Source organism: Brachyhypopomus gauderio, chromosome 5 (genome assembly GCF_052324685.1).
Source record: "Brachyhypopomus gauderio isolate BG-103 chromosome 5, BGAUD_0.2, whole genome shotgun sequence".
In the NCBI taxonomy this organism is placed as follows: domain Eukaryota; kingdom Metazoa; phylum Chordata; class Actinopteri; order Gymnotiformes; family Hypopomidae; genus Brachyhypopomus; species Brachyhypopomus gauderio.
In genome coordinates, this window is record NC_135215.1 from 23,290,524 (window position 1) to 23,303,534 (window position 13,011).

A 13,011-nucleotide genomic window follows, 5' to 3' on the forward strand; every position below is an offset into this window, starting at 1 on the left:
GGAGTGGAAACTGATGTCGTGCTTATGCATAATCTCGCCTAAGGGTAACATGTAAAGTGTAAATAGAAGTGGTCCTAGGACTGTCCCTTGTGGGACACCATATTTAACCTGCACAGATTTAGATGTTTTATTATTAACACTTACACATTGGAAGCGGTCGGTCAGATATGATCTAAACCAGGAGAGTGCAACTCCTTTAATACCTACCGTGTTTTCTAGTCGATCCAGCAAAATGTTGTGGTCTACAGTATCAAAAGCTGTGCTAAGATCTAACAGTATAAGGAACAAGATGAGCCCATTATCTGACGATATTAGTAAGTCATTCACTACCCTGAGTAAAGCTGTTTCAGTGCTGTGGTTCTGTCTAAATCCTGATTGGAACTTTTCATGGATACTATTTGATTGGAGATAATGGTTTAACTGATTGTAAACTGCTTTTTCTAGAATTTGAGATAAATGGGAGATTAGAAATTGGTCTATAGTTGGCTAGAATCTGCGGATCGAGATTCTGTTTTTTTAATCAAGGGTCTAATTACGGTGCATTTTAATTGTTTGGGCACATATCCTAGGTTAAGGGAACTGTTAATCATATTAAGTAAGGGCCCTGCAATAGTTGGGAGTAGGTCTTTGAATAGACGGGTTGGAACTGGGTCGAATATACATGATGTAGGCTTAGACGAATGAATTAGTGTTGTGATATAGGATCGAAGCCATTTAGCTCAGTAATATTTTCGGATGCGTAGTTACTAATATCTATACTACTGGGGTTGGATTGGAGGTTAGGCTGTGATGTATTATGACTCTGTAGTCGGATAATATCTATTTTATTACTAAAAAAGTTAAAAAATTCATCACTAGTGTGTGTAAGTGCCGTATTAGAACTAGCGTCATTAATATTTCTTGTTAGTTTTGATACAGTCGCAAAGAGAAATCTAGGGTTATTTTTGTTGTTTTCTATTAGTGTCGAATAATATGAGGCTCTAGCTTTTATTAGGGCATGTTTATATTTGACTACGGTGTCTTTCCATACGATTCTAAACACTTCTATTGAGGTGGATCTCCATTTGCGCTCCGCTGCTCGAGCTGCTTGTTTTAGAAGACGAGTGTGGTCGTCATACCGTGGTGCAAGCTTTTTCTCCCTAATTAATTTTGTTTTAACTGGAGCTACACTGTCTAAGGTATTGCTGAGTGTGGAATAAAACTGTTGTGTTGCCTGTTCTAATTCATTGGGCTGCAATGGCATAGTGCTCGGTAGCTCTGGTAGTATGTTAATAAATGTTGCTGCGGTGTCGGATGTGATGGTGCGTGTGGTTTTTATATGGCGCATCTGATGTAAATCGTATAAAGCTATTTCATATATCAGTAGGTAATGATCTGAAATGGCGTCATTTTGGGGGATAATTGCCAAATGTTCTATGTTTAACCCGTAAGTAAGTATTACGTCTAAAGCCTGGTTTATACTTTCGCGAGTGACTGTAGCGCGCGGCTCCGCCCACCTCGCGCGACCCTGCGCGAGCGGTGTAGGCGTTTATACTTTCGCGAGCGTCGCTGCAGTGTTCTCCGAAACGATAGGTGGCGATAGGTGGCAGTGGAGAATAAAAAACCCCCTGCAAAACCGGGAAAAGAACATTTTTACCTGACCAGAGAGCGTATTTAAACACATCAGGCATCAAACATAAATATGGCTTTGCAGTGTTGTCCGAAACGATACGTTAACAAATACGAGCCTCTTGTAATTCCAGGGCGAAACATGAGAGAACGTGAAGACGTTAAGATTGGGCGTTTTGAAAATAAACAACCATAAACTAATGTGATAAAAAAAGCGAATTATTTCGATTCATTTCGAGTATATGTATAAATATTTAACTTAATTAAGTTTAACGTGCTGGGAAATATTGAAATGGACCTTTAAAGTGACGTACAAGTGCTTTAATTCCACCTTGTATAGGTGTATGAACCCGGCAAACATGACTTTGTCCATCGCGCTGCAGCGCGGCGCGCGCGCGAAGTTACAAAATTCGAGAGGTGCACGACCTCGCGCCGCGACAGCGCGCGAGGCCCTCGCGCACGGGCGGAGCCACAGCGATTACGTCATTTTCGCCGCGCGGACCCTCGCGCCGCTCGCGGCGCGTCGAGTATAAACCAGGCTTAAGGTGTGTTTACAGCGGTGAGTAGGTCCTGTCACATTTTGGGCTATAGGCCTACCTACCAGGGGTGGAAAGTAACTAATTACATTTACTCACATTACTGTAAGTGAGTACTTTTTATGAGTAATTTGTAATTTCCTGAGTAGTTTTTGAAATATGTAATTTTTACTTTTACTTGAGTACATTTTGACCCAAGTAGTTTTACTTCACTACATTTGAACGCCCTCACATTACTGAGTAAAAAAATATTGATGGTGAAAAATTAAATGCAGGCAGAAATTTAAACTTCTGAGTCCCAGAACTGAAGGCCAATTACGTGGCCTTGCCTTGCGCGCGCCCTTTCCATTGTCTCATAATCAGGTCGTAATCTGGTGCACTTTTTTTTCCAAAAGGATGAGATTGTTCTACCTTTAAATCTTCTATCTATCAGGTTCTGTTGGATCCTGTGGACATTTTATTGTGAAAAGTGGAATCCTGTGGGCACTGTATTTTGAATAGTTGGATCCTGTGAGCGTTTTAAATAGTGTAATCCTGTGCGCATTTTGTTTTATTTTGAGATGTTGGATCCTGTGGTCATTTTATATTTTATTTTGAGTTGTGGCAACCTGTGGGCATTTTATTGTGAATAGTGGGATCCGGTGGGCACTGTATTTTGAATAGTTGGGTCCTGTGAGCACTTACTTTTAAATTGTGGGATCCTATGAGCATTTTTTAATTTTTGATGTGGGATCCTGTGGGCATTTTATTGTGAGTAGTGGAATCCTGTTGCATTTTAGTTTGATTTGTGGCATCTTGTGGGCACTTAATTTTGTGTGCATTTTGTTTTTTGAATAATTTGTAATTAAAATTTCTTTATTCTTATCATAGTGTTGTCCGTCGGACAATTGGACTGAAAATTGTTTGCACTTTATGGTACAGGTTGTGACTGTCCTTGTGCTGTGAGGAAGTATGTTCCTGAGCCCAGCTGATCTTTTTGCAAGTGTGGATGTGCACTTAAATACGCTTTGAAATCGATTAAAACAACTTGTGCTGAATTTGGTTCATGATTCATCCATGCATTAAATAACTGAAAGTAACTAAGTAACTTTTACTCAAATTACATTTTTAATGAAGTAATTTTGTACTTTTACTCGAGTAAATTTTGAGTATTTTTCAGTACTCTTTCCACCTCTGATACCTACTGAGTCTAGGATGGAATCGAACGCGGTTTTCAATGGGTCTGATTTATTTTCATAATGAATGTTGAAATCACCCACAATTACAAATCTTTCAATTGTTAGGACTAATTCCGAAAGAAACTCAGCAAATTCCTTAAGAAATTCTGAGTAAGGACCCGGTGGTCGATAGATGGTCACTTTGTTTTATTGCCTATGAGATTATTGCCTATTTCACCTATCAAAGCTTCGAATGAGTTAATAGAGGTGGTTGGTTTTACAGTAAAACCTATAGCCTATCTGTGTCATATATTGTGGCTACTCCACCTCCACGCCCTGTGATACGGGGCTGATGAACATAACTGTATCCAGGAGGAGCTGCTTCATTAAAACTTACATATTCGTTTACTCTAGCCCATGTCTCTGTTAAACAGAGTGCATTTAATCTGTTATCTGAGATTATTTCGTTTACTATCACAGCTTTTGATGCAAGCGATCTAATGTTTAGAAGTCCTAGCCTTAGCTTAATATTGCTGCTCACTTCATGTTGATTATTTAATTTAATTTTAATTTGATTTTTAAAACATATCGCCCTGTTATTCCTATGTCTGCCACGGTTACCAGACACAGTCTTGTAGCGGATACATATGTTAGTTTATGGATTATGAACGGGGCACCATCCTGATTGCTCAGGAACCAGTATTGTGATAACGGAGTTAGGTGGAATATGGTTTGATCAGTCTCATTACTAAAGGGTTAAGTTCTGGTTCCGCGCAGTGACCTAATACCATCGACCAAAATATGCATTTACCACCGTGACCAGATGAATAAATGTCCACATTTATTAAATGGTTAATATTACAATTGATACAAAGCATATGAATGATTTGGCTCAAATTGAAACTAAACCTATATGTGAATCTACTAATTTAAACCAGGGATATAATAGTGAACAACAAAGAATATAAAATTAAACAACAATAGCGAGTGATAAACAACTGTCGGATCATGAGATTTATTTATTTAACTATCCTAAGGCTTGCCTAACTAGCGTAGGACCCAGGGACGGACACGAGGTCTTTAGAGAGAGAATAGAAAAGAAGAAAGAGGAAGTTTGGGCAGGTTAATGGTAACAGTATTTACTATTTTGGACTCCGGGAGAAATAGCAGCTGGCAACCCCAAAACAGCATATGAACTGAGCGTCTTACTTCGAAGGAGAGACGTGGTTACGCGGACCAACCGGTGCGCATTCACGGTTCGTTTCTTGAGGCGGCTAAGGTCTGCGGAGCAGGTCACGTGAGACGGCTCGGGTCGCGGAGGCTTAGCGGTGACGTCACAGTCGAAGCTTGAGGGCGCAGACAAACTTGTGCAGATGACTTGACTGAGAAAGAAGATGAGCTTGACTTGAACGACTAGACGAAATAAAAGTACTTTTGACGACGAAACGTAGAATAAAGAAAATAAAAGAAAATAAAGAAGAATCTTCTGTTGGACTCTGTGAGAGCGTTAGTTGCGGTCTTTTGGCATCGCTCTTCTGGACACTGCGGTGTTCGGCGTGAGTCCAGCGAACAGTCGCGATGGTTTGGCGTGTTCGAGTCTTTGAGTCTCGGCGACTCTGGCGAAGTTCTCCAAGTCTTCCCAAATTACCAGGCTGCCAAGCTCATTGTTTCGCTTCGAGCTAGGGCTTTTAAAACAAGTTTTAGGGGCGTAATTGTAAGGCGCTTTCATGTTCATCAGGCCATTGACCATTGGCCTTTATTAATGAATATTCATGACCTCTGCCCAGACAGGGGAGAGAAAGAGAGAGAGAGAGGGGGGGAGAGCGAGGAGTGCCCGTCTTTCCAGGTCTAGTTAATGACTTAACCAAAGAAGACAGATTAACACAATTCGAAGACAAAGTAAACTAATCCTAAATAAATTGTCTTACATACTCTGCCTAAACAAGAACTAATTTGGTTCTATTAGTCTACACATTGAGCCATTCTCAATTTCCACTTTTGGACAACAAATGACATAATGCACAGACAGGCATAAATGTGAGGTCACATACGTACACATGAGAATGATTACATTCGATGAGTAACATACAAACTAATACATAGATATGCATCAATGTGGTGTGTTTATACAGTAACACGTATTCTAATAAGATCACTTAATACTGAATACATGAAAGATCATAAGTTGTGTCTTTATATCAACCACATGGCACAGTGTTCACATTTAAATGGTCTTGTGGTCCTTTGTTCTTAAGGCTGGAATGCTGAATACTGGTTTCAAGAATAATTAATCTTTCCTTGTATGGAAGGTAGTCAAGTTCGGTGTCTCTAGACTGCATTCGCCGAGCTGGTTCCTGTAGGCTGAATCCCAATTCTGTGTACAGATCAGATTTGGAGTTACAGAGATCTCTGAAATATTTGTATCTTCAGCTCTGGATTATAACACAGGACATAGAGTGGGTTTAAACTGTGGGTGATCAGATAAGGTTGGAATTTAGAGTTTTATGGTCCTTCCTGACTGTGGTCCCAGTGTCCTTCGACGAAGGTTGGTTTTGACCAGCCTCTCTTAGATGGCCTCTCTCCCAAGCTCAGGAGATCATAAGGTCAGCATTGTAGGCTTTTGGGAGGTAAACACCACTATGGATGTGGGTCCTTTGGGGCCTGTTGCTGTGTAAAGAATCAGTCTTTAAATTTACATGCAACCAAAGAGATGTGAGTCAGTTTCTCAGTTCAGTGGGAAAGGATTCCATTTTGGGTGTCACAGTGAAATGGCATTTAGCTGTCTCCACTACATATCCCCCACTTGGTAGGGCATCCACGATAGTGGGTGGCATGCCACAAGATGGAGAGAGCTGAAGGATGCAGAGCATAACATGACACCAACATTCACATGCTTTATTGGGGTTGCCTCATGAAGAGAAGAGAAAGATAAAGAAATCATATAAGTAATAGGTTGGGCTAACTAGTATGACATTATCCTTATCTTGCACTACAAGGGTAACTCTAGGAGAACTAGGTCCTTATCCAGCTCATCTTCCCCCTGGTCACTGCCAGGGTAAGGATCTTTGCGTCTGACAAACTTGACTAGGTGGCTGGTACATTCGTCTAACTGGGTTTGCAGGATCCGAGTTCGCATTAGGTAGAAGTAGGCTATATTAAAACTAACACGTATCCTAACCCCACAACGGTGGCTAGTACGTTGTCTGGGGTTGACCAGGAATAGGAGATAGGTTGAGAAGGGGCGATAGGTAGGGACGCGATTTCCTTCAATACATTTCCTACTGGGGTCAAGTCAATCACTTGGGTACCTTCATACATGTAAGGGTATGTGTTTCTAGTTCTAGGCGGTGTTTCGCAAAGAAGTCAGTTATTTCTATTTCACTTTCATATTGATCAGGGTTTAACTGATACAGAGCCAAATCTCCGACATGCAGTATAGCTTTGGAGGCTTTAGAGGTGACGGTGACAGGGCACTGCGCACTGTTCATCAAAAATCAGAGGCCACGAATACCATTAATACTATCACGTATAAACGATTTGGACGGTAGTGGATGTCTTTGACTTACGTACCCATGCATAATTTGGAAGAGTAAATTTGGTAGAGGTTTTCTGTAAACACTATGGGTAAGTTAACTAGGGAGATTGGTTCCCTATCTTGAGGGTTGCCATATATTAGAACCACACCACCTAAAGTATAGGCAAAGTGAGCCCACAAATCTGTGGAGGTTCCTTTAGTAGCTTTGGTCAAATTGTGTTGTACCAAAAAGAGAGGTACTAAATATGGAGGGGTTCTTCCCCTAGCAGAGCTATCAACGGAAGTGCGGATTCCACGCCACATGTCTGAAATAAGTGTGTTTACCAGTTGGGTGTGAGCATCATCAACATGTAGGACAGAGAGAAGCATATTAGCTGTTCATATGGTCTTATTTAAAACGATGCTGTAGGTGTTAAGCACTAAGACAGTGAGGTCGTTATAAAGCTGAATTTCAGGACTGCACTCAGCCAGGTCATCCTACTGAGATAATTGTACATCGTTAAGCTTATGCATATCATACGTTGTTTAACTATTTAACTACATGTTGGGCTAAGGGTCACCTTAGGGTTCACCCCCACTAAGTGTCTAGAGCACAAAGACAGCTTGGTTAGCACACATTGTGGGTGACATAATGGCCAGAGTAGAGTATGGATGAAGAGTTGTAGATAGCTCTATGGGATTTCTTTCTTTAGATTTTGTTCTCTAAGGTGGTCTTATGGGCTTTGATTTGATCGTGGTGAGCCCAAATAAAGTTGGATCCCCCCTTTCTGGAGGAACTTTGATTCGGTGGAGGAGTTCGTCAGTGATGGTGTGGGGCCCTGTGTAGTTTGAATAGGACTTATGAGCTAATTTCTCTGTGCATTGTCTGGCCCTGCCTGTAGGTGTGACGAACATAGAGGACCGCACCTTGTCCCCCACTTGGAACTCATGTTGGGATGCTTTGACGTCATAATAAGCTTTGCGTCTTCTAGCACTCTTTCTGAGATGTTGTTGTGCAAATGTGAATGTAGCCTTGCGGCGTTTGTGGAGGTTTGACCACGGAGAGGTTAGTCCTTGTTCTTGTCTTGGGGCTCTGTGAGTCAAAACTGAGGGCTGAAACTGGTGGCATACCAGGCAGTCTTTGATGTGGTTTATCCCATCTTTTATCATGCCAGGCCAGTAGGCGACTTGTTGCAGTGCTTGATGTGTGGCCTTAACTCCTTTGTGGCCTTCACATGGAGAGTCATGGGCATGGATCAGCATTTCCCCCCTTTGGCTTCGAGGGACCACGAGCGCAGGTGAAGTGAGGGCCTCGGAGACATACGTAGGCAGGCCCTTGACTAGACAGAGTGAGGATCGAGCACTAAACAAGTCACTACGGTCAGGAACAGTCTTACTGTCAGGTTCTAGAATGTCATGTGTCAGGGAATCGGAGAGGTAAAGAACCATTTTGTGATCAGCCGGATCTTGGGCCTGTAAGGCGAGGAGATCTGAATCTGACAATGCAGGTTGAGTTGATGCAGACTTGAGTTGGATTGATGGTTCTGTTTGTGACCTCGTACCCACCAGTACTGATGGGTCGGGAGGGAGGGAAAAGTCTGTGGCATCTGCGTCTAGGTCTTGCCCTGGACTACATGGATGTTCTAGGGACCCCCCTGTAAGTTCTGTTGAAGATGGAACCATATTGATGATTTGCTGCAAGTGTTCTTCTTTTCCTGCAGTTGTCTTTAGGTCACCTGGAAAGGTGTCTTGATTTGCGAGACACTTGTTAGGGGGCCAGGTAGGCTGTGGAGTGTCTTGCTTCGGTTTAGTCAGTTTTATATCTGTGATGCCTGGCGGCTCCCAGAGGTGGCCAGGTATTGTGGCTTGTATCTCAAATGTGTGGCACACTGACGAGGGACTGGGTAGGGAAGCTGGTAATGGTTCCCGGACTTGTGCCCAGATTTTTAGCTGTTTGGAATCAATCAGTGGCTTGAATCGGTTAAGGAGATCCTTGCCAATGAGAAAGGGGATGGTCTCCAGGGGAGAAATGTGAACTGGGTGAACGAGGTTCATTGGGCCAATAGTCAGATGAATCCAGACTATTTTGTCCATTGCTATGCTTGTATGTGAGTAGGGTTGGACATTCAGGGGGTAACTTTGAGGCTGTAGCTCTTTGTTAGCTTTCCTGGTTATGGCTTTAACCTGATGGAACAGAGTGGTGGACATCAAGGTGAGGTCAGATGCTGTGTCTAACAGAGCTTCCTGAGTTAATGAATTTTCTAACTTCACTGACAGGTGGAGTTTGCGTGCAGCTCCTTTCTCACTGAGATGGCCTAGGAACTGATGGAATGGAGGTTCATCTTGGATGATGGAGGGATCCTCCTGGCCGAGTCTTTCTTTTGGGTCTAATTGTACAACTAATACAATTAGTCTTATGAGGGGTGGAGTTCACCTCTTCTTGAGGGGGGGTATTAGTGGTCTTCCCCCCACCGTATGGAGTTGGTGAGCAATAAGGCCTGATCTCTGTTTCACTGGAATTTTTGTAGAGTTCTTGTTTTGCTCTCTGACGTTGTGGATGAATTTGTGGTCTGGGACTTTCTTCATTCAACGCTGTGACGGAGAGTGGGTCAACCTTAGGGGCTTTAGTGGCTTGAAGGGTTCCCGCTATTCGTTTGATGAACTCTAGGTCTTCTTGGCTCATGTTTCCAAGGGTGGTGTTGTCAGTGGCTTTATCTCTGGGCTGGAGATCTATTTTGCAGTGAGTTTTACCATGCCTTTCCTCAGTTTGACCTGGATGACTATCATATTGTGGCTTGTAGGGTGAATATGATTTCATCTTTGGAAGGGTGTTGTTCCCTCTGTAGTTGCTGTGAGTTTGTTCTCCGTTCTGAGGGTCTGAGAACATAGCTTGGTGCTCTCTGGAGGAGCTTCGGCTGGTAGTAGAGTTGGACCGGTCTCTGTTTTGATCCCTCCAGCGGGATTGAGAGTGTCCGTGGCCTTCGTCAGGTGTTCGGAATTGGGGGCGTCCTCTGGCCTCATGGGTCAGGGTCGAGCCTGAGGGCTCCAAACCTGGGGCCTCTTCAAGCTCCAACCGTGGGAGTTTGGAATCTGAGTTCTGGACCTTTGGAGGTTTGGACCGCTTTTGGGTATGTTTGATGAAACCTTTAATGGCTAGATTACGAAGCTGTCGGCTAGATAGTGTTTGGGGACAGGCTGCCACTCCTAGCTGGTGGCTAGTATTGGGATGGAGGTTGTGGACAAATAATGTCTTGAAGTTTATGTCTTCCTCCATTTCAGGTTCATTGCGAGACCCAAAGTAGGCCTGACGGAGGCGGGAATAGTATTGTTGGGGTGATTCCTGCCTTTGCTGTTTTGTTTCCATAGCGGCTATCAATCCCGTCTGATGTAAATGGTTGGAGAATTCGTCTTCCAATGCATGGCAGAGCAGGTTATAGTCTGCTCTTATCTGGAGAGACTGACGTTCGATGAAGCTACTGACCTCCCTGCTAGATGTCACCTTTATGAGGTACACCTTGTCATCTACAGTGGCGCAGGGGAATTTTCTCAGGTAGTATTCAATGTCTTTTAAGTACATGCTGACATCGTTATCACTATTGGGCTTTGGTTCGAAGCGGATGATGTTACGCGCTATTTTGTCCAGCTCTCTGTCAGAGGGTCTTAGAGGCAGGTAGCCTCCTGGCGACTGGCCTTCTATGGAGGACCCGAGGCTGGCTAGGTCTGTGTGGCCAGGCCTGCTTGGAGGGACTGAGGGGTGTCCTGAAGTGAAAGCATGTGTGGTAGGCAGCCCTGTATGCCTTGTTGGGCTACCTTGGTGGCTGGACGCGGGACTCTGTTTCTCCGGGTAAGGGTTTTCCCACTCAGGTCTTCTGCTCTGTTCAGGGTTCAGGGAATGATGTCTTTCGTTCCGGTAAGCGGTGGAACTTCTCTCTGGGGGTCCCCTTGGTTGGGGTGGATTCCATATTTTAGACTTAGCGCTTGCAAGTTCGATCTCTTGTTTGCGCTGATTTTGTTGTGACACTAACAAATCATATTTGGTCTTTGACAATTCTGACATGAGTTGTTGTTTCTCAAGATCCATTTCAGCTTGCATCTGATTTCTGAGTTCGGCTGCTTCAATGCCATCTTTCTTTAATTGGGTGTTTTGTTCTTCAATTTTGAGAATTATTTGGGCGGCATTGTTGAGCTTCTTTTGCATTTGATCTCTTTCATTATAAGCGGCTTTCAACTGTGTGATGGTCAGGAGGGCTATCTTGCTTATGACCTCGGTGAGCTCTCGACCCTTGAGTTGTTTAGTTATGTGTGATGCTATGCAGTCAGTCATGAGGTCAGTTAGTCTAGTGGGTTCAGCTTGTTGAGCTTCCTCTAAGTAGCCAGGGACTATGTCTTTGGTTAGTTCCTGCAAGGTGACTTCTACATCTCTCATGGTGTCGTCTCTCTTTGGGGCGCTGGCCTGACCTGACTTACTCATGGTGTGTGAGTTAAGTTTTATCTGCTAGAGTTTGAATTGGGTCAGCTAGATCTGATGGTGTTTGAAGGTAGTTATTGCAAGATTTTCTAGCGTATGTGGGTAGTGGTCTGACCCGTATGTAAATAACAAAACAAACAAAAGAAAACAGATATGTGTATAAGACTAAATAGAGGATTATAAAAGTATGGTTAAATGTGCTTTAAATGATTGTTTCAGTAATACTTAGTAAAAGTAAAAGAATTAAAACAACAAATAAGACAAAATGTGTATACAAAAAGAAAATTATTTAAAAGACTAGATAAGTGGGAAGTATTTGGTTATATGGGATTTAATGTAAGTTCCAATTTAAATTAAAATTAAAATTTCACTTAATACTATAAAACAAGAACTGTTGAGCTGTCTTTGGTCTAGGATTGTGGGGTTGATTAACTTTAGTCACTTTATTACTAATTGGTAAAAGTGGATCTAAACAACAATAATATTAATAACTCAATATTAATCACTTCTATACAATGGCTTTATATGGTACAGTATAATACATTATACTACTTTAACTAGGTACATAAACAGCATGTGGCATTTAAATATTTAAAGCAATTTCGGTTTCAACACTTCACTTGTATTGACATTCCATGTGCAGCCGCACGATGGAGACACAAGGCTACGTTTCAAAAGGCGAGGGCTAGCTTTCCAAAGCTAACCAGTTTAGCTATTGTTTCCTCCCTACTGGGGAGCGTGTCAACAGTGACGTGTCTACACGTTGTCTAAACAATTATACTTAATTAACAATGTGTGGCTTTCCACGCGAGGGAGTCAAAGAGTTCGCTTTCACAACACAGTAGGCTAGCCTTAGCAGGCCAGCTAGCTAGTTCAGCTAACAGGTTCCCTTTCCGCTAGGCAACGAGTAACGTCAGAGGTGACGTGTTTTAGCACCGCCTACCCAAGCTGGTCTCTGCGCTGCTTCAGTTTGCGTTCAGTTTAACTTAACCTCAGAAGGAGGTACACTGATCTCAGACGACCGCGTCTAGAGATGCAATAGTTTAGTTTAATCTTTTCGTTAGTTAAGCACTTAAAAAAAAACAGCAACAGCAATAGCACCGCTGCGTTTCCACAATTACAATCAAAGTTAATTTTTTTTTTCACAATATCAACTACTTGTTCAAAGGTTAATTAAGACTCATAAATATTTAATTTGCCATGGGTTCATCGTTGAGCAACGACCGCGCTGTGGCATTCACAAATACACAATTTACCGTGCGCCTAAGCGCCACCTGAAAGGATTAAATTGCAATTTGTGGCTCTTGGGCTTTGACTTGAGATGCTGGAACACGCAGCCCTCTCAAGTTGTCCGTCAAGACAAGATATTAACTTCGGATAAACGCGAAGAAGAATCTCTCGCCTTTAACTCGTATTTCCAAGGTTCGTCCGTTGTCAGGCTAGGGCCGAACCTTGTCCCCGAAATATCGAGCTTGGTCACTTCAGACAGAATTTACGGTACCCGCGTAAACTCAGCTTATGACCGAGATATAAACTTAAAGTTGGTAACCGCAACTTCAATTTTCTACCTCTTTTCCTACAGAAAATTTCAAATTTCCTACAGAATTGCACTAGGGCAGCTGATCTTAAAGGACGCTTCACTGACATAAACACGACGTGAAACATTTAACATAAAACACAAGTCATTTGCTCACATTCAACCAGTAAAGACACGGGATTATGGAAATA